Source organism: Polistes canadensis, unplaced genomic scaffold (assembly GCF_001313835.1).
Source record: "Polistes canadensis isolate GaletaPanama2010 unplaced genomic scaffold, ASM131383v1 scaffold_11, whole genome shotgun sequence".
NCBI classification, from domain to species: Eukaryota; Metazoa; Arthropoda; class Insecta; order Hymenoptera; family Vespidae; genus Polistes; species Polistes canadensis.
This window is the reverse complement of record NW_014569558.1, coordinates 1,391,795-1,412,005: the sequence shown is the minus strand read 5'-3', so window position 1 is coordinate 1,412,005 and position 20,211 is coordinate 1,391,795. Positions and strand designations below refer to the sequence as shown.

Genomic DNA, 20,211 nt, shown 5'->3' with positions numbered 1-20,211 from the left:
TTTAACATATACCAATATAAAACAACACTCCTGTATCTTTCGAATTCGATAAACGAACACCTTTCCTATGACTTTTTCAAGACTAGATAAATGCTTCCGCTGGTATCTTCGACGCATCAAAAAGAGATAAAGAAAAAGTAACAAGCTGGCATAAATTTTTTTGTCGAACGATTGGAAAAAATATTATTCATTCAAGTCAAACGTTGTTTTTTTCTTTTCTTTTCTTTTCTTTTTTTTTTTGGAAAAAGAAAAGAAAATAATGAAATATACAAAATTTCACGTTCGAGACACGTTCCGTGCTTATATTTATCCATATATCCTGCATATATTTACAAGAAGAGACTCGCTGTATCCTGTATGCAGGATCTCATCAGAAACGCGTGTGGGAGATGATTCGCGCGATCGTCTAAGTTTCTCTCTCCTTTTCATACAGTCTCTCCTCCAAGAACGTTCAGTTTCCACGTTCCTTCAACGATCCAATTTATACGGCGGATTATTCTAAGAAATGTCGAGACCAAAGGGATTCCTGTTTTTCGCCCCTCTCCTTTTTCTTCCCTTCTTTTCTCTTTACACACTGATCATCTTTACCGCCCCGTGTCCCCTTTTGTTTCCTGTCACAACTCGATTCAAAACTCAATGGGATTCGAATTCCATCGTTGTTTGCTTCTTCTGACCAAACACGTCCAATGACAACGTCAATGTTTTCCTTCTTTATCAATTTTGTTCTAGTCATCTTATTCTTTTTCTATATAATTTCCTTATATTTTTGTTTACCTTCTTTAGAAACGGAAATCTCCTTCTTCTCTGCAAAATTCAGGATGAAAAATATATATTAGTATCTATTCGATCTATTTGATCGAGAATTGTTACGAGTTAGCTACCGAATTTGCAAGAAGAAATTTTCATCGAAAGCAGAATCGAAATACCGAAATACCGTTTGATATTCTTTCGTGAGTTTCTTTTCGAACCCGATTGAGAAACGAACGAGAGGAAATGAGGGGGTAATATTGTTCGCATAAATCAGCAGTCTACACTGCTCGGAACTCAATGGATTTTCAAATTTCTTTTCAAAACAATATACGCAATATGCAAATACGCACGACTAAAATCCTGATAAGAAATTTCATTTCTACGTAATAAATTATGTTTTTCCTTTGTCCTTCAACATTTATTTTTAACATAATCGGTTTTTATGCCTCAACTAATTTTTTCATATATTATTCCGTGTAAGAAAAATATTTTCAACGAGTTTTAACGAATTTCGATTTATTCTTAAGAACATTTATTTAGACAAAATTTGAGAATGATAAAGATTGAAGAAAAAAGAAAGAAAAAAATAAACGGTAGAAGAAATGAAAAGTTGTTGAAGAGGAAAAGGAGTAGGCAGACAGAGGAGAGTTGGTATTGGGATAGTTCATCAAAAATTCAGAGCTTGGTGGAAGATCGAACGATGCCAAGAGATACGTGCGATGAAAAAGCTAAGAAAAAGAAACGAAAGACAAAGAAAAGGAGAAGAGAATAGGCATCGATTTTCGATTAAGGCCGTAGTCAACGAGTGCCCTTAGGCATTTCCTATTCCGCGTTCGTGCGAGCGCCACCGATTCCAATTCACGAATCAGGATTTCCTTCGAGATTTCCACAACTTTGTCCGAAGGTTTTACGAGCTTCGGATTCGCTTCCATATTCTGTCGATCGGCCAACGATCAAAGTCTTTTTCTATACATAGTCCAATCACTTTTTTTCTTTATTTCCATCAAAAAATTGTTTAACCACGCGAACGCGAAACTATTTTCAACTAGACGCTTTCGTTTATCTACAATATATATTTTAGTTTTTAATCTATTCTTTTTGTAAGCATACTTATCAATTAATACAAAACTTGTATTTATTTTCCAATAACACATTATATTATTCCAGTAGTCATATTATGTGGGATCTTAACCCGTCGTGAAAATCTTCGTTCCAATCTTAACCGTTCGAAAATATTCTAATGCATTTACGATCTTGTATATAAATATCGAAAAATAATAGATAGATAGATAGATTATTTCGAAACAATTGTAATATTAAAATATATAATACAAAAAAATAGGATGTCGTGTAGGAGGTGAAGGTAAGATCCACGAATAAGAATACGATTGTACGACGTGGTAAGCGAGAAGTTAGACGGTTTCTGGCACTTTAGAAGGAGGATTTACGTCCCTCGGCCGAGGACGTAAACAATGCGTGAGAGTCGACGATAAATCCGCAGGGTTTCCCCTGTGCCGTAAGTTATCTAGGTCTAGGAAATAGCTGTTCACCGTACTCCATCGTTGGACGTTACATGTGCTGCATTTAGTTACCTCAGTTGCGATATTTCGCGGAGAGGAATCGTTGCGAGATAATATCGCGATAACTTTTCCTTTCGTTAAATTCTTATTTTTCCAAGCGTCTTAAAAACCCTTTCGAAAGATATAAAAAAGAAAGATTATATCTACTATATATATTTCCTGTCTAATCGTTAAATTCTATCGAAAAGGATCATAATTATGAGATTTGCGTTTACCTTACAACTTCACAACACTCAACGTTTAATACTCGTTATGTGATAACGCCAAGAAAAATATATTTCCGAGACATTTAATCTTATTTTTAATCATTTTTGTTCCCTATCGATTTTCTAATCGATAAAATAGCATTCTGTGGTCTATCTTTCGCACAAATATGTATCAAAATATTCTTTTAAAGGAACGATAATAAACATAAGTTTATTAGTCATTGTGTTTTAAAAGGAAAAAAAAACAGTTTATTTTTCTATGTGTCATTGACATTATAAGACAAGGCCGGAGACACGCCAATAACGATATCATATGTCCTCGTATCGTTAACGATCACGTTTAAAAAGTTAAGTGGTCTATGACCTTTCAGCAATTGCCTCTGATTGACGCGTTACTCCTTAATTGAAGTAGGCTTTGTCGGATGTTCCGCAGATGCCGTGCTTTGTGAACCTTTCGCCTAACAATCTCGATTTCTATCTACAAGTCTCTTTCATAAGAAGTAATATTCATGTTAAATATGTTAGAAAAATACATATCAAATCGATATTTATTACCATTTACTCAAGCTACTTACACTGTAACCAATTACGTTATCGCATTATATCAACGATTAATTATAATTCATATTGAAATGATATCAATAATAATTGAAAAAAATATTACAAATTAAAGTGAGTAAATAGTGCACTTTTAATTGCAAATACTCGTTTTAAGTAGTTAAATTATAGTATTATTATTATATTTCATCAACATGCGAACAGTTTATACGGATTTTCTTTTTCTCTTTGTTATTAAAACTATTAAGTTGTCCGTATTAAAAAAAAAAATAAAAAAATAAAAATATCAAACCGTTATTTGCGAAGTGACGGAAGTTTAGTCGCGATTACGCAGGTGAGGAAAAGTAGCGACGGCGATTCGACGAGAAACGAATATGGAAGATTAAGAGAGAGAAACGTGCGCCTCTTGCGTTTTCCGCGACATATAATAGGCCGGGGCATAAATAAATTATAGAGGGTAACGATAAAACGCGTTTAATTTATTTTAACTGCGCCATATAACGCGCCCGTATAAATTTTCTGTCACCGACAAGTTGCTTCCAACTTGCACGCGATTTTCTCTCTTTCTCTCTCTCTCTCTCTCTCTCTATTTCTTTTTTACTTTTATTTTATTTTATTTTATTTTTTATGTTGATTCCTCATCCGAATTTCCAGCCTTCAATTTTGAATCATTTTTGTTTCTTTATTTTATTTATTAATTTTGTTCTCCGTATGTATGTATATTTCTCGTTCAATCAATATATATATTTGCGTCATTGATTAATTATTTAACAAAGTTTATTTTTTATTGACCAATTTACCTTTGTTTTCTCTAGTCAAAATAAATCTTTGCAAATAATTATTACGTCTATAATAAATTTTGTTTCATTTTCAATAATTATCTCTAGGAATAAGGGGAAAGAAATGAAAAGAAAAAAAAAAAAAAAAAAAAAAAAAAGACTCAATGATTGCTGAACTATTACGGTAACTCGTAGCGAAAAACACAGAGAGGCAAGTAAGTAGCATTTTACCTTAGGTAGATATAATTCACGTACTTTACTAACGTTAATTAGTTTAACGATCATAATGATACTCCGAGGGAATACTACAGAACGTTGTTCCGCGTTAATATCAGCCATGTTGTTTTCTTCTATTATTACTTGAATAGAAACGTTTCAAGATCGTTCCAACGAAAGGATTGAATTTATCGTAAACTAAAGAATGAGCTTTTACAAATCGAAAGTCTTGGAAAACTTTCTTTTCTTTTTTTCTTTTTTTCATGTACAATAGGTAAACGTCGAAGAAAATTTCGCATCTAACTCGTAAAGAAAAAAAAAGCCGTATTGATGGGAGAGAAAAAGAAAAAGAGAAGAAAAGTTGTCTCGAAGACGATAAAAACCCTTTGACGCGACGTAACCCCTTTTTTGTTTCTTTTAAGCGCTGTAAATAAAAAACTTTCACTCCAACCCTTTTAGCTAAAAGTCAAGCAGCGCATCAGCTAGAACCTGTCCGTAAACGCGCTTTCACTAGTTCCTAAATTCTTTTCTTCTCTTCAATCCTTCAATCCTTCTCTCTTTTTTTTTCTTTTTTTTTACGTAGTCCTAGGATTTTCCCTTTTTTTCCTTCTTTTACCTTGAAAATTTTAGGAGATACGATTTACGATTACATGACATTCCAATCTGTCGGATATCTACTATAATCGTTTGATTTTATTTCGGACCTTTATTAATTAATATTATTGCCATTAAACATGAGAATATACGTCGATGATTGTAAGATTGCGTGATACTTAATTAACAATATTGCGCAAGAGAGAAAGAGAGAATAACATGATATTACTTCATATGAAATGAGAAGAGTTAAATGATATTAAATAATAAGTTATTGATCAATCGATAAAGATTTTTGTAATAAATAATTACAAATTAAAAGCGAGGCAGTTATACATAAGTAATTGTTAATTAATTATACGATATAATAATCGTTTACATTACACGATCGTTCATCTTTTTCAGATTACTCGAGGTTATGCCAAGTCGCGTGGTTCTTTGATTTTCGCCAATACGGAGGTGAGTAAGATTTTCAAATAATTTAAAAGATTATTCATTTTTTAATAATATTGAAAGGAGACCAAGAGAAAACGGTATCCGTCGGAAGTAGTTTGTATGTAATATCGAGTGTAACAGATTCCTTAGCATTTATGGGAAAATAAAATGATCGTGTGTCAAAGAAATAGGTTGAATTCGCAAGAAATTGCCCGTAAGACGGTAATAAAGTACTCGAGTAATTTAACTCCTCTGTATGTGTGTGCAATATATGTGTGTGGCGGCTATCGGTTTTCCAACCGACAACTACGAGAATGAATACGAGAAATCTAACATATTTTTATCATCGTTCGAGAGTTATCCTATCCCGTTGCGATTCGAACGGAGAGACAAGAAAGAGGAACAAATGATTTCTTGAAAATACGACCGATGAGCAACGTCGTTTATTCACCCTATTGGCACACGAGTTTGTCGTTACATTAGACGGAAGAAACAAATAGAAAGTAGAATCAAGAAAATAACGAGAGTTAATAAGAATGATCATAAAATGTGTGGGCCAGAGTTGATTAAAGTATTATGTAATAAAAATAGGAACTTTCTAAGGGTTTTATAAATTCAAATAATACTTAATAAATAATAAATATAATAACAACAATTTTCTAATTACTCAAATTTTATCAAAATAAATAAAAAAGAAACGAAAAAGAGAACCGTGAAACATGAATTAAATACGTGAATATATGAAATCGCAAATAAATTCGGTCAATTTCATTGACAATCTTCGTAAGGGTCGTCTATCAGGTTGATTACTCAGTTAGATATAAAGCGTTAAAAAAGCAAGTGTAATATTAAATTTATTACTTCCTTAAAAGGGCAGTTCATAAAAGGGTTATATCGGAGGATGGGGTAGGTAAAAAGAGTAAGCGGCATTATAAATTCACTCCTTCTTCGAATAATTTAAAGAACGAGACGTTGCCGAGAGTGCGATGGCGGCTATGGTAAGCGTAGCCAAGGTGGTGGCTTGTGGGGTTCTGGTATTGGCACCGACACCGATACGGCGACGTCGGCGGCGGCTGCCTTCGAAACACAAACCAAGAACGCGGTACTTTGCACTTTGCGACACACCCTGTGCCGTTAATTCGTTACTTTACTTCACCCTTTACCACAAGCAGCCACGATTTTCGCGGCAATTTATAGTAGCCGATATCGTCGATGACCATTTATATTCACGAACGAGCAGCTCGTCTCTCCACTCCCCCTCCCTAACTCCTTACCCCTACCCCTACCCCTTTTCCTCCTTCCCAATCCGTTGCCTTTTTCCTTGTTGTTTTTTTCCTCATATTTTTTCTTCATATTTTTTTTTTTTTAACTTCTTTCCTTTCTCGTATGCGCGATCCCAAAGACGAAAAATGTCCGATGACCATATTCCTGACTCGAAACGAACACACTCGCACCTCGACAACGCGATCCGGTACACGTTTTTATGGTTGGCTTGACGCGCGCATGTACTTTGCGTTTCGTGTCAGGCTCAATATCTCCTGTCGTTTTCGCAAAAGAGAAACATGAGAGAAAGAGAGAAGGTAGACAGGTGGAAATTAATTAAACGGGTCTCCGTGCATTCGCCATTAATTTAAACTTTATCACAGTTAAAGACGATTGCTCTTTCATTTGATAATATTTCTAATTAATTATTAACGCCACGATTATATATTTCTATTATAGGTTTCTTCTTGTTACAAACTTTTCGATTAACAATTGTATTCTCATTTTGTTAATAATCGTACGCTTACTTATTTTCTTTCTATTATTGTTCATTATTTTTAGCTTAAAAAAAAGAAAGAAATAAAGAAAAAGAGAGAGAGAAGTAGGCATTGTAAGCAATACGAACTGTCCTTGACTAGTTTCGCATTGAATAAAAAGAAAAGAAGTAATATCTAATCTACGCGACGCGATACTATAGTGAACGTGGGGAATCGAACTTTTATTGGAATTCCGTGTTTCTCTTCTGCTCGTTTACACTCTGACGTTTTAGCTTTAAAAGAACGTCGAGGAGCGATCGTTAATTAGCTTACCACCTTCCAAGCGGGAGAATTTACTATCGTCTCACTTCATTCTTAATACCGCGAAATTCGTTAAGTTGTTATAAGTTTAAATCGTTAAGCTTAAATTATTGCCTGTATATAAGAGAATTGCAATCAAGCCACACGGTTACGTCCTTGCGAGTATACATCGACGAGATGCTCGGGTAGATACTTTTGTATGCATAAAATAAAAAAAAAAAAAGAATTTTTCTTTTTTTTTTTCATTTATATACAATATTAGCGTTCAAATAATAATCGTCGTATTTTTTTTCTCGTTTCTTTTGGATCAAAAAAAAAAAAGGAAAAAACAAGCAAACAAAAAAAAATACGAAAAGAAGCGTACCTTCCGTAAAATAATATCGTTCTATTTAATTTTGGGACCCTTTTTTTTATCGTTCATCTCGCGATTAGTGCCGAATTGCAAATACGAGTTGATTATATGGACACACTTGTCGCACTCGCGTCAGGAATATATTCAATTCGCGCAAATCGAAATAATCTAATCTGGGAATCATTCTGATCAAACAAATTAGTGTAAAAACAAGATCGGTACATATCGGTTAAAGTAAGAAAGTCTTCTCGGACACTAAAGAGACGCGGATGGAGCATTTTCTTAACCACAGCATCTCCCATGATGGCTGACTACATGGCACCACCCTTCTCCGTCTCTTCCATAGAGGCATCTAACACGCCTCTCTTTCTTTCTCTTTCTATCTCTATCTTTCTCTTTCTCTTTCTCTCTGGAGCGAGCTAAAGCTACGATCCAGGAGGACCTGCCTAACTTGACCTAACTTTTATTTAAGCTCCGTTTCGCACGATGCGGCCATGTTGCTCCGAGGGTTGGGCCACCGAAAGAGGACGACGACTCATTGGCCGACAAGAGAGACAAAGATCAGAGATACTCTTGTCTTAAAACAAGAAAGAAAAAAAGATATAGAGTGAGCGAGATAGTGAAACATATCTTTTTCTATTTATCTCTCTTTCTCTCTTTATTTTTCTCTCTCTTACTTACTTACTTTCTTACTTTCTCCCTTTCCCTCTGTCGGCATTTCTTTTTTAATCCCCGTTCTAAATATTATTTTCTTCTTTTCTCTCCATCTTTTTCCTCTTAAACAATGTCCCTTTCTTTCTTTCCTCCGTTAAACCCTCCTTGCCTTGCAAAGAACCATTATAGCTAAAGCTTTTAAAATAATTACATTCAAGCACTTCAATATATCGCACATTTTTTACGATTTATCTGTTAAATTATCCCGAATTATCAACGAGATGTAACACGTTTATCATTATGTGAAAAATTCTAATTTTCACAATTTTAACAAAATTAATGAATAGTTCAGTAAAATTGTAGTTTTCACATATAGAAAATAATTACAAAATAATGTAATTTCGAATAAGTTAATATTTTATTTGAAATTTTATATTCGTCCTTTCATTGGAAAAAGAAATTATACGAGTATAAATACGTGGAAATAAATAAAAAATAAGCAAATGATCAACTGGGACTAGACATTTGGGAGTTTCCTAAACGATTAGAAACATTTGCATGTTTTGATAAAATTCAGTCGAATGTTATTTTAAAAAATTAACTCACCTTACATCATATCCATTGACACTCATCTTGTTTGTTGATTATAAGTTTATATGAAGCATGATTACGCGACGATAAAACACGAAGTTTGTTCGAGCACGAGCTTAAGAAAACTAAACAAGTCGGAAGTTTTTTTCGAAAGGATTATAAAACATTTCTATCCCTTCTCCTTTTTTCCTCAGTTTTTCAAACTTTCTATTTTTTACCCTTTTCATCGATGCTCTTTTTACTTTCTCCAACCCTTCTCTCAATCTTTTCCTACGACCTATCTCTTTAACCCTTTAAAACAGGTAACTAAAAAACTTTCTCTCTGAGGTATTTTCTTTCTCTCTCGAGCCATAAAAAAAGGATTTCTATTTTTTAAAAATGCTTGTAAAAAAATACAAAGGCCCAATCTTTGGAAGCATCCCTTTATTTCAAATTTTTCTCAACGTCCAGTTTTATATTCACGTATTTGTTTTCCTACATTTCCTGTATTTTTATCTAAAAAACAAAAAAGAATATTATCGCATGTTAAATTAATTAATTACTAACAATCACAAATCAGACCAGTTTGATTAGGTCGCGTCGGTAAAAACAGTACGGTCGATATGAAGAGTATTTGCATTATTTGATCAGTTGGCCGATCTTGTGTTTTTTATGAATCAATTTCGCAAAATTTCTTCTTGTCGTCTATTAAAACGCATATAACGTCATCAAGAAAATGCACTGTTTTACATTTCCGAGTACATTCATTTTAAATAACGACTATGCGCTCATATCCTAACGTTACGGGTGATGATGCATGACCTAATAGCAATTAGGATTACGTAATCGTAAGTAAACGGTTAAATGAAGGCTCTTATGAAACGCGAGCGAATCTCTAATTTAACAGCAGACTGCAGACTAACTACCGAGAATCATAGTGATTCGTCAACTGACATTCTCCTGTAACATCAAGTTTGCCTTGGGAAAACGTTCCGTATACACGAACAAGTTTTTCATGTCAATTTTTTGTTTTTCGTTAAAGTCTTAACAGTGGGTGTATTGTTAAAACGATTGAATCAGAATCTTTTAATATTGTACGTACAATTTATTCAAAGAGTCATCATTAAAACTTAGATTGTTCGAAAGAGTAATATTCAAACACATTTATACATTACATTGACTTGCGTTATATTACGTCGATAAAAGTAATTCATATCTTTGGTCGTTTAGTTGATACAATAAATGATAGTCACGCGACGCAGCCATTGTATTATCAAGCATAATGTATTAACTCTCCTATATAAAGTACTTATACTATATTAAATTTCTATATTAATTCGAAACTCGAAGTTCGCAATAAATAACTTAAAATTGTTTCGACGAGACGTTCGTCGGAGTTACATTCTAAAAGCAACGAAACACGAATATTACATCGATCATTACGAGTACAACGTTTAAGTATAATTTAATGACACGATTATCTTAACGTCTAATTTCGCACGAATTATTAACAAGAAAATCAATTTGAAGAAATGAATTCGCTGACTTTGAAGAAACGAGGATGAAGATGATTCAAGTGACGAGAAAAATCCATCGTAGTCCGGTGTAGCCTCCTGTTACGTATACTGAAGGTATACCGGACAGGAATACACTCAGGATACATTCAGTATACGTGCAGGGGGTTTCACATGCTTCGTCGAAATTTCGTCGAAAATAGAAGATTTGAAGACATTCGTTGATCGAATCATCAAGGTCGTCTGGCACTGCGTGTAGCAGTCCAATATTATAATATTTCTGATGAGTCTGGAAACTGCTGATCACCGTGCAACGAACGGCCCTGATTTAATACGTTTCTCGATAAAAGAAACAACTTTAATGTTCTTTCAGATCGACTACGTGTCGGGTAAGTTTCCTCTTCTGTCAGAGTTTTATTTCGTTCCGTTGATCCTTGCGCGAAGTAAACACATCCTGGATCATCTGTAAATAAGAAAAAAGACAATTATTGTTGTTTACGTCGTAAATGAAAATAAACAAATAATTAAAGGAAAAAAATAAAAAGAAGAGAGAAATAATAATAATATAATATATAATAAATAAGAGAGAAAAATTAGAAAAGTACGCAGGTAGTAGGGATACCCAACGTGCAGCAATGTCGGACCGGTTGCCTGCTGTTTGGGGATCGCGAGTGGTCGTTTCTCGAAATACGAGTTAGCTTGAGGTAAGAGTCGATCGATACTCGCACGCGTATTGGCGTAGCACGTCCAAGCGCTTACGCGCTCTTTAGTCGAAAATTCGAAGGGAAACGAGGGAAAATCGATTCCGAAGGGAGAAGGTTTTTCTATGAAAAAGTCTCTGACAAACGACTGGAGAGAAAGAGAAAAAGAGAGAGAGAGAGAGAGAGAGGAATGACTGACCTGACGTGTGGTCTTTCGTTCCGTTTTTTGTTCGACCTTCTCGATAATTCTTCCATTGGATAGCTGTCAAAAGTCGGGTAACCTTTTAAAAGACCTTCCAGAACGTTGAGTGCGTAACTTAGAGCATTAGTTCTTGCGAGAAAATCCAGAGAGAGATAGGAAGTGAAAGAAGTTGAGTCGAACCGAACCGCATACCTCGAACGACGTTCACGGTGGATATGCTGCGACTCCATTCGCGAACTGCTGCAAGATCAGCGGTAGCAGCAGAGCCAAATGCAACGATGGTGGCGGTGGTGGCAGGAAGGAGACGACGAGCCCATCAGCGAGAAAGAGAGAGAGAGAGAGAGAGAGAGAGAGAGAGAACAAGAGAAAGAGAAACAAAGAGTTGAAAGAGTGTACGCGAGAAAGAAAGAAAGGAAGATAGTGAAAGAGAAGAAAAAGGAAGCAGCCGCGAATTCTAAGAGGACTCGTCGCGCTAGCTCGAACCGTGACGCGTCTCGCGTTCGACTGTCGGCGTCTGGCAGCGTCGCGGCGCCCGAGGCGGCGTCACGATGATATCGAAGGCTCTCTCCTGTCCGTCCGATGTCTCTCCTCGTGTCCTTCCAAGTGTTCTCCTCCACCACCGCTATCACCACCACCACCACCACCACCACCACTACTACTGCAACCAACCACCACCACAACCACTACTACTATATCTACTTCTACTACTATAAAGTATTACTACTACTACCACCAGCACCGAGATTTCATCCTTTGAGAGGACCCTCGTCCTCCTTCTCCCGGGAACATCGCGCGACGAAGACCACGAAGAAAACGTATCTCCTAGTGAGTTCCCTCTGAATGCATGAAAGACAAGGAAAATTAAAGAGAAAGAATCAGATAGAAAAAGAGGGAGACATACTCGGTACCGGGCTGCAATTTCGACGCCGACGCTCTTCGTCGTTCTTGTGCTCGCGCGCTCACATACATATACACGTAGTATATACATACCAGTACAGGGGAATTACATCGGGTCGGGGTGAAATATCTATGGGAGGGGCGGCTTTTGATAACGCGCAGGTCGAACTACCCCTCTTCATTTTGTTATCTCTCTCTCTCTCTCTCTCTCTCTTTATCTACCCCTTTCGCGTTTTACTACCCCCAGGCAACCTTCTCCCTTCGTTCTGGACGATTTTAGTGGAAAATGTGCGCGCGACACCTTCATCCCACCACCTTCACCAGCTGCTAGCTACCCCTGGATACTGCGTACTCTGGCGCCACCATGCGGTTTCTCATGGCAAATGGCTTCGGCCTCTGGCTACTGACGTTTCTCACTTTCTCTCTCTCTCTCTCTCTCTCTCTCCCTTTCTTTCGCGTTCTTTCTTCTTTTTTTGCTCCCGCTCTGATGTCATTCTTCCTCTTCTTTTCCTACTTTTTCCCTCTTTGTTCTGCATTGTACAAGACACAGACTCCTCCTCGACCATTCGACTCACATTCGACCATGTAACTCGACGCCAAGGAGAATTATTAATTCCTGCGGCAGCATTGCCTTTGCTTGCACTCCGACGTGCACACGAAGGCATTTTTGTTGCGTTCTTTTCTATCTGTGGATAAAAATATATCAGAAGTCGAATTTGCTTTTTATCTTTTGCCTTCTATTTTAAGAAAGACCGTTTTATATGCATAACACTTGGCGATCATTGCTTATTCACCATTACGAAGAATGCAAAGATAATTGTTGAATATTTGTTATTTGTTGTATGAAACAATTAATTCGAAATAAAAGATTATTTTGTATAATTTTAGTGTATACAATTCGATTAATTTGTTTGTTTTGTTTTTATTTCTGAATTCATTCTATTTCGAACGTATAAAAATTGTCTACATTTTCTTAATTGTCACTATTTCGTACCTAACCGCGAATCACGCGCCATAGAATTTAGGCGCGAGCCATCAAGAGGAAGCGTGCAGCTCGTGCCACTACTCGATCTTTATAGCTTTTTTACGAGGCTTCGAGAGAAACGGTAAAACGAGAAATGGGACCACTTTTGTTGCATCTTAGCTAGCGATCATTCGTCTCTGAGACTACGCGTAAAGATACGCGGAAAAGCCGCGAATGAGGTTCACGTTGAATAAGAAATAGATACGAGATTACATTTTTATTGGAATATCTTGTTCGTTCTCTATAATTATTATTTTTTATCAAACGTAGTTAAATATTAAACTGATCAATGATAAATCGAGTGATCGTTCGAATTTTTAGCACAGTGGCACATTTTTTGTCTAATTTTTTATACGCTCGAATAATGGTTTTGATAAATTGTAATAATAATAAAAAAATAAAAAGGAAAAAAAACCAGTCACAATTATAGCATTAAATTCAGCGAAATTTATTACAAACAAATTAATCTCTAATTATTATCTATGTTTGATTAAACAAATTATTTATTAAGAAAAAAAAATTGTAATTAAGTAAAAATAGTGTACCTTTCGATACGAATGAAACACCTTGCTTGCTGCTGCCATCTGTAGGAGTTACCCTCAAGCGGATCTTTGCAGACGCGGGAGCTTCTTGTACGAGCATCGAGTGTATTGATGTCCTTAAAGAGGAATTTGAGGGAATCGATCCACCGTTAAGCTCGACGGTATTTGGTTCGATTCGTTGCCCAGCACTTTCATTCTTTGCCCATTTCAAGAAGATGTTGTTGTATATAGCGTATCACTAAACCTAGATCGAGATAGAAAGAAAGGAATTTTAGTTTGACCGCTTGTTTTCTTCTTCTTCTTCTCCTCCGACACCGATAAAACGGTATATATGTGTGTTAATATTTTACGATAGTTCTTAAATTAGCACGATTAGCAAAAGGAGGATCAAATTGATTGAAGAAAAAGGTCAAATAAAAAGAGGAATTAAAGTTTAAATCTCGGCACGGCCGTTTGTATATGATTTATCTTTTTTTACAGTTAAACTGAAAAGAACTAACTCTCCAACAGGTAACTCGGCCTACCTACCTTCCGCATTTTATTAGTCATAGTTAAAACGTTAAACGCCTCTCACAATGTCCGGGCACCCGGAAAGCGTATTTTACGAGGCGACTAACGGAGTGAAAATCGTGCTTCCACGGAGTATTCGGCAAAAGGGTACTTTTATGGATGCGAATCGAGACAGGTAAAACGTACCTTTGGATTCTTTGAAAAACACTTCGACTTACTTTCCGTTTAAAGCGAACCTCTATTTTTCTTTTCTATCATATAGGAAAATATATAGGTTCGCTTTAAGAACTTGGAAATAATAATTGAAGTAGTATCCATAAGTAGAGAAATGCGTTAGACTCAGACAAGCGTCAAATAACATAGATAATTCTAGACGCCATTAAAATTCTACGAGATTGCACGGACGACCTTGGCCTTGGTATATCGTAAAATTTTTTTTCTCTTTCTCTTTCTCTACTTCTATTTTTTTTTTTATCGAAGAATAATTTAAACGAAGAGAAAAGAAGTACGAAAAAATATACTGGAGCATGATATTCAAATTTCTACTACAGTTAAGATCTTAAAATACGAAGATGAGAAAAGAAAGAAAGAAAAAAAAAATGGAAGAAAGAAAGAAAGAAAGGTAAAGAAAAGGAGAATGCACCTTAGAGACTCGTGACGTCTAGTTAGGCGATACTGCATATAAAGAACGGACGCCTACTATGGTAGGCGTGAGCAATGAAAATCCGAACTTAATCGGCCGGCTTGGCTAAAAAGAAAGGAGAACGAGGCCACCGGTTGAAAATTCGATCTCTTGTGGGTCTTCTCTTTATCTTTTTCTTTCTCTCATACGTACATATACTTTTTCACGTTTTTTTAAGGCTTCGTGCTTCGAATGTAGTCATAAGCGAGGTGGCTACGCTAAAATCGCTGACCAATAACTTGGCGCGCGCATCGCTCGGTAAACCATCGTAAAACTCGAAAAACGAGCGAGTAAGAAAAAAAAGAAAAGGCAGAGAGAGAGAGAGAGAGAGAGAGAGAGAGAGAAAGAAAAAAAATGATTTAAAGAAGTAAAACGGGATAATATTTGCGGCAGAGTAGTAACGACCGTATAGATGTGGATATATGTATACCAACCACGTAAATCTTAGGAGTCTTTGGTAATTATAATAATGACTTGGTACACAAACACTAGCTATCCCTACCATTGGAATGTATGTGTATAGAAGTATTTACGTAGAAAACAACGATCGGTCTACAAAAGCAAGTACAACAGCAGCTACCTTCTCCTAAATTGTTATTATACTTCTCTAAACTCTCGACTAGCGATACCGTTTCAACTCGTATTCAACTGATGCTACACTAGAATGTATAGTAATACAAGCCTTATTACGTAATTACCGCTACGTGTAATTTCAGTTTAGAGAAATTCCCTCCTTTCCGCTTGCGTCCTCTTTTCCTGCCCGAGGACGAGGAACCCGGACGTTTTATATCTATTCATTTTTACCAAGAAAATGTTCTTTGATTAAAGAGAAACGCGGATGTTGTGATTGGTAAAAGGTAGTTCGACGAAATAGTATTATGTCTTATGAATTTAACCGATCGATTTCTCACAGAAATAATTCTTTCGAAAGATAAAATAATAATAATAATAATAGTAATAATATAAGCATGTTTATATTATTCAAACAAGAATATATTTAATCTTATACACATACAATGATTTTGAATTTTTTTACTAAATAAAGAAAGCAAAAATCTTAAGAAAGCAAGTAAATAAATATCTACTTAAGTAATAATCAAAGATACTTAACTCACGAGACAGAGAGAAAGAGAGAGAAAGAAAAAGATATCGTTAATGAGCTATGTTGGCTTAATTATGAATTCTCGAGATAAATAAAAATATATAAAAGAGTTAGTATATGCATTATGCACTGGATAAAGTAAAGTAAGGTAGTCGTCAGTCCATAGGACGAGTTGGATGCAGCGCAGCAGCGCCACGTTTGGATGTTGCATTCGAATATCCCTTCGAGGAGTGAAAAAAGAAAAAGAAAAGAAAAGAAAAGAAAAGAAAAGAAAAGGGAGGGGTAGAAAGTATAGAGTGAGAGAGAGAGGGGTGGGAGGACTTTAAGGACTGGAGAGAGGTCAGAAGGACCGACGAGGAGTCTCCGTTCAGTGGAAGGGGTTGAGCTTACGAAGCGAACACCAGAGCGGGCAGACAGGTTCGCACAGATGCGCGGCGGCCATCATGAATGCCTGTAAAATATGTATTCTCGTGTGGCTCGCTCGGTAAAACACGGGAGTGAGAGTGAGATAGGGAGAATGAGAGAAAGACGAGGAAAGAAACAGTTTTGGACGAGCAGTGGGACGACCCGAGAACAAGAAGAAGAAGAAGAAGAAAAAGATGGTGGAGGAGACAAGCAGGGGCAAGGGGGTTTAGAGGGTTAAGAGAGGAAGGGGGAGAGGCAAGGGAAGAGTAGGGTAGGGTAGGGTAGGGTAGGGTAGGATAGATGAAAAAGAGGAACAGAAAGAGCAGTATGCATCCGCAGATTCATTTCACAGCGAGATAGAGGGAAAAAGAAAAGTTAGAGAAAGGAAAGTAGGTATACTGCTCTCATGTGTTACTTTTTCTTTATTTTTTCTTTCTCTCTCATATCTGCTCTTTATTTCAACATATGTATACGTATATATGTATATAAATGTATATGTATATAAGTGAGAGTAAATAGATGTGTCCTGCGATACTTGTACTTATTCTAGTGCCGCAAGGGACACCCTTTACATGGAATAGAGACAGCCGGCCACGTTGTAATGTCCTCGTGCATTGCTTTCCTCGTATGCTTCAGGAAAATACGGTCGTGCTTATTCTCGGATGCATGAAACACCGTGAATTCTAGTATAGTTTAGATACGAAGGAGAAAGAATAAGAGTATGAGAAAGAAAGAGAGAGGAAGACTTTGTGGGTGTCGACTAGAAATAAGAGGTAAGGGAGGTGCGATTTAAATAAGCGCGGGTAACGAGTGCGTACCAACGTATCAATGTTTTTGACGATGGAAGTACGAGCTGGAGATACGAGTATAGGATCCATCTTTGTATAATCCACCCTGTTTCATCTTTACGTCGTATCCTACGTCACGAACTATACGACCGAGCAAAAAAGTAACCTAAATGTATCCACAGGGCTAAAAACGAATTAACATTTTTGTTGTGATGCATCTTTTTTTGTTTTATTTTGCCTTTAAGAAAGAAACGAAAAAAAAAGGTTCTTTCATATGACACCGATAGGATGGACCAATCCGGACGAAAACCATACATCGTTTGACTTCGGAATCATATTTTAACGACAGAAAACAGACGCGTCAAGTGAGCTTCGAAAGTGCACGTGAAGAAACGAACAAGAATCCACTCGAGTGGTACTATCTCTAGAAGTTTCAGCTTTGACAGGTCACATATTGCGAGATAACAAAATCGACCATTGTGTATTCTCACCTCTTAGATATTTTTTTTTATGACGAAGAATAGAAGCGTTCTTCGTTCTATTCTTTATTATAAAGTAACGTAAGCATAACAATTGAAAAACTGAAATAACCCTTATTTCGAAACTCCGATGAAAAAAAGAAGAAAAAAAGCATTTTCGAAAAAAGCCCTTTATTTTATCAAAAATAACGCGTTTATATTATCCACGTATTTACTTAGGTGTATACTTAAGCTTTGGTTTTATATTAGCTTTGTATTGGTAAGAAAGTTAAAGGTGCTTTTTCGATGTTTCTTACGGCCATTTATATATCATTGCGTAGCGATCATTGGCCTCAAGGAGAAGAGTTCTCGAAGTTCGAGAGTGCAGTCTGGAATAACATTGAAGCAAAACAAAAGCGCTCTCTCGGATCGACTATGCGAAACGATTTCAATGACTTCGGTAAAGAGAGAGAGAGAGAGAGAAAGAAAGGACCAAGGAAAAAAGGAAAAGAACAGAAAAAAAATAAAGGTTCTCATCGTTCCTCGAAGTTCATCGAATGTCGACCACCCACGGGGAGAGTTGCTAGTCGCGTTCTCTTAATTAATGACTTTTTACGACGTCTCCTTCTTCTTAAGCTTCTTAACGATCGTCGTTACCTTTGCGGAAAAGCTATACATATACTTATATCTATGCATGCAAGAAGAGAAATAAATAAATAAAAGTAACAAAATCAGATATATATATATAAGATAAAAGTAAAGCAAATAGGAATCTACCGACTTATGCCTGCAACGAATACTCCAACGTGCAACTCCTTGATGCCAATTTTATTCGATTTCTTTCGTCGAGAAACTACTTAGAGCGACTTAGAGATCAAGTTAAGAAGGAATGCGTATCCGACGATAACTATTCTCAAGTATAAACGATTTCTATTTCTTTTATTTTTTTTTTTATTTTTTTCCTTTGAAGAAAGATATTTCAGTATACAGCAGGTATTTGGAAAATGATATTATATATTAAGATACAAATATAAATATTAAAGAATGAGAGTACGTCGACATGATTATGTTGTGAGAGAATCTAGATTACGTATATCTAAACTCTCTCTTTCTTCATCTTCATCTTCTTCTTCTTCTTCTTCTTCTTCTTCTTCTTCTTCTTCTTCTTTTCTCAAGCAAATACGACGAGTCTCGAAGCTCTGAAATAACTTGAATATTGTAAAGTAACAAGGGCGGATTTAAGCATTAAACTAATAATGAATTTAAGAAGGGAAGCCGGATCGAAACCGGTAAGGGATGCGTAATACTACCACCACTTTTCCAACCCTTCCACCTACACCGCCATCAGCACCAGCACCACCACCATCACCATCACCACCACCACCACCACCACCATCAAAAATACTACAACGATTACTTCTTTCTTTTCCAATTCTGACCCAGGTAACACGTTATACGAGTTTACAGCATCAGGTAATGCCGGCGGCCTCGCCGCAGTAATATTTATGATTCACCACAAGATTATAATATCTTATTTCGCGTGACATGCTCCAGCGTATCCGGTTCTCTCTCTCTCTCTCTCTCTCTCTTTTTTATTTCCTCTATTTTTCTTGCTATGTCCTCGTGCGTGGGTATCGAGCTACGAAATGATTCAAATTTACTCTACATTTTATATTGAACGTCATCCTCGTTGCTAGAACGCACGTATACGGGGATGTCATTCGGATGTATAGATTTGTAGCTCTTGGTGTACCTTCCTTATTATTCGTCCTTCGAAAGGTGAATGGTCGTATAGAATAAAGAAAAGATAAAAAAGAGAAAAAAAATGAATAAAGAGTCTTAGATCTAAAGGAGAATATTCCACAGAGAGAGAGAGAGAGAGAGAGAAAGAGAGATAGAGAAAATTCAGAGAAGAGTACCGACAAGGATCCAGCAAAGGCAGCACTCTGGTCTCCTTCGCAAAGCTCTTGTGGATAGTCGTGCATACCTAAGGATAACCGTGGAAACGAGCTCTCTTGGATTAGGCTGTTATTTACGAGCAACGTGAATCACGGGGACGCTAAGATAGAGCTAATGCTCTACTCGCGGACCACCATATACGCGATATTGTATGCATAATGTATGTCTAATATACATGAGGCTAGATACCTGCTACTAAGATCGCATTCATTCACTTTTCTCGGTTAATATTATTTTTATCGACTCTTATCATTCGAAAACATCGAATATTATATAGTAGTCCTACCTTTATGACTAATTTCTCATTCGGTTAATTTTCTCATATTCTAAATGTTTCTAATTTTTATTTTCATTTTATTTTTTGTATTTCTTTCTTTATTTTTTTTCTTCTAATATTATCAACGTTTAAGATATACTAAAATAATATACGTAAACCACAAGTGAATGTGTCACGGTTAATTAAAAAAGAAACGTATATCTCGCATTACGTATGTATTTCTCTGAGGTATTTCAGTTTCCATATAAAAATCTCAGCTTTTCATTCTTCACCCGGTATCTTAACGTAACATAATATTATGTAACTTTAACAAAGAATACAAGAATCGTAAAAATAAAAGGGGGCCGTTTTTTTCCTACCATTTGCACACATAATTAAGACGACATGCATAAACAT

General features: G+C 36.1%; 1 long non-coding RNA gene across 1 annotated transcript in view; it reads left to right on the top strand.

The window, feature by feature from the left end:
- The first annotated feature begins 5,120 nt into the window (after nt 1–5,120).
- Nucleotides 5,121–20,211, top strand: part of LOC106793159 — a 182,953-nt gene continuing 167,862 nt past the window's right edge. Inside the window, exon 1 of the long non-coding RNA XR_001382383.1 lies at nt 5,121–5,142. This is a non-coding gene — a long non-coding RNA (uncharacterized LOC106793159). The remainder of the gene's footprint in view (nt 5,143–20,211) is intronic.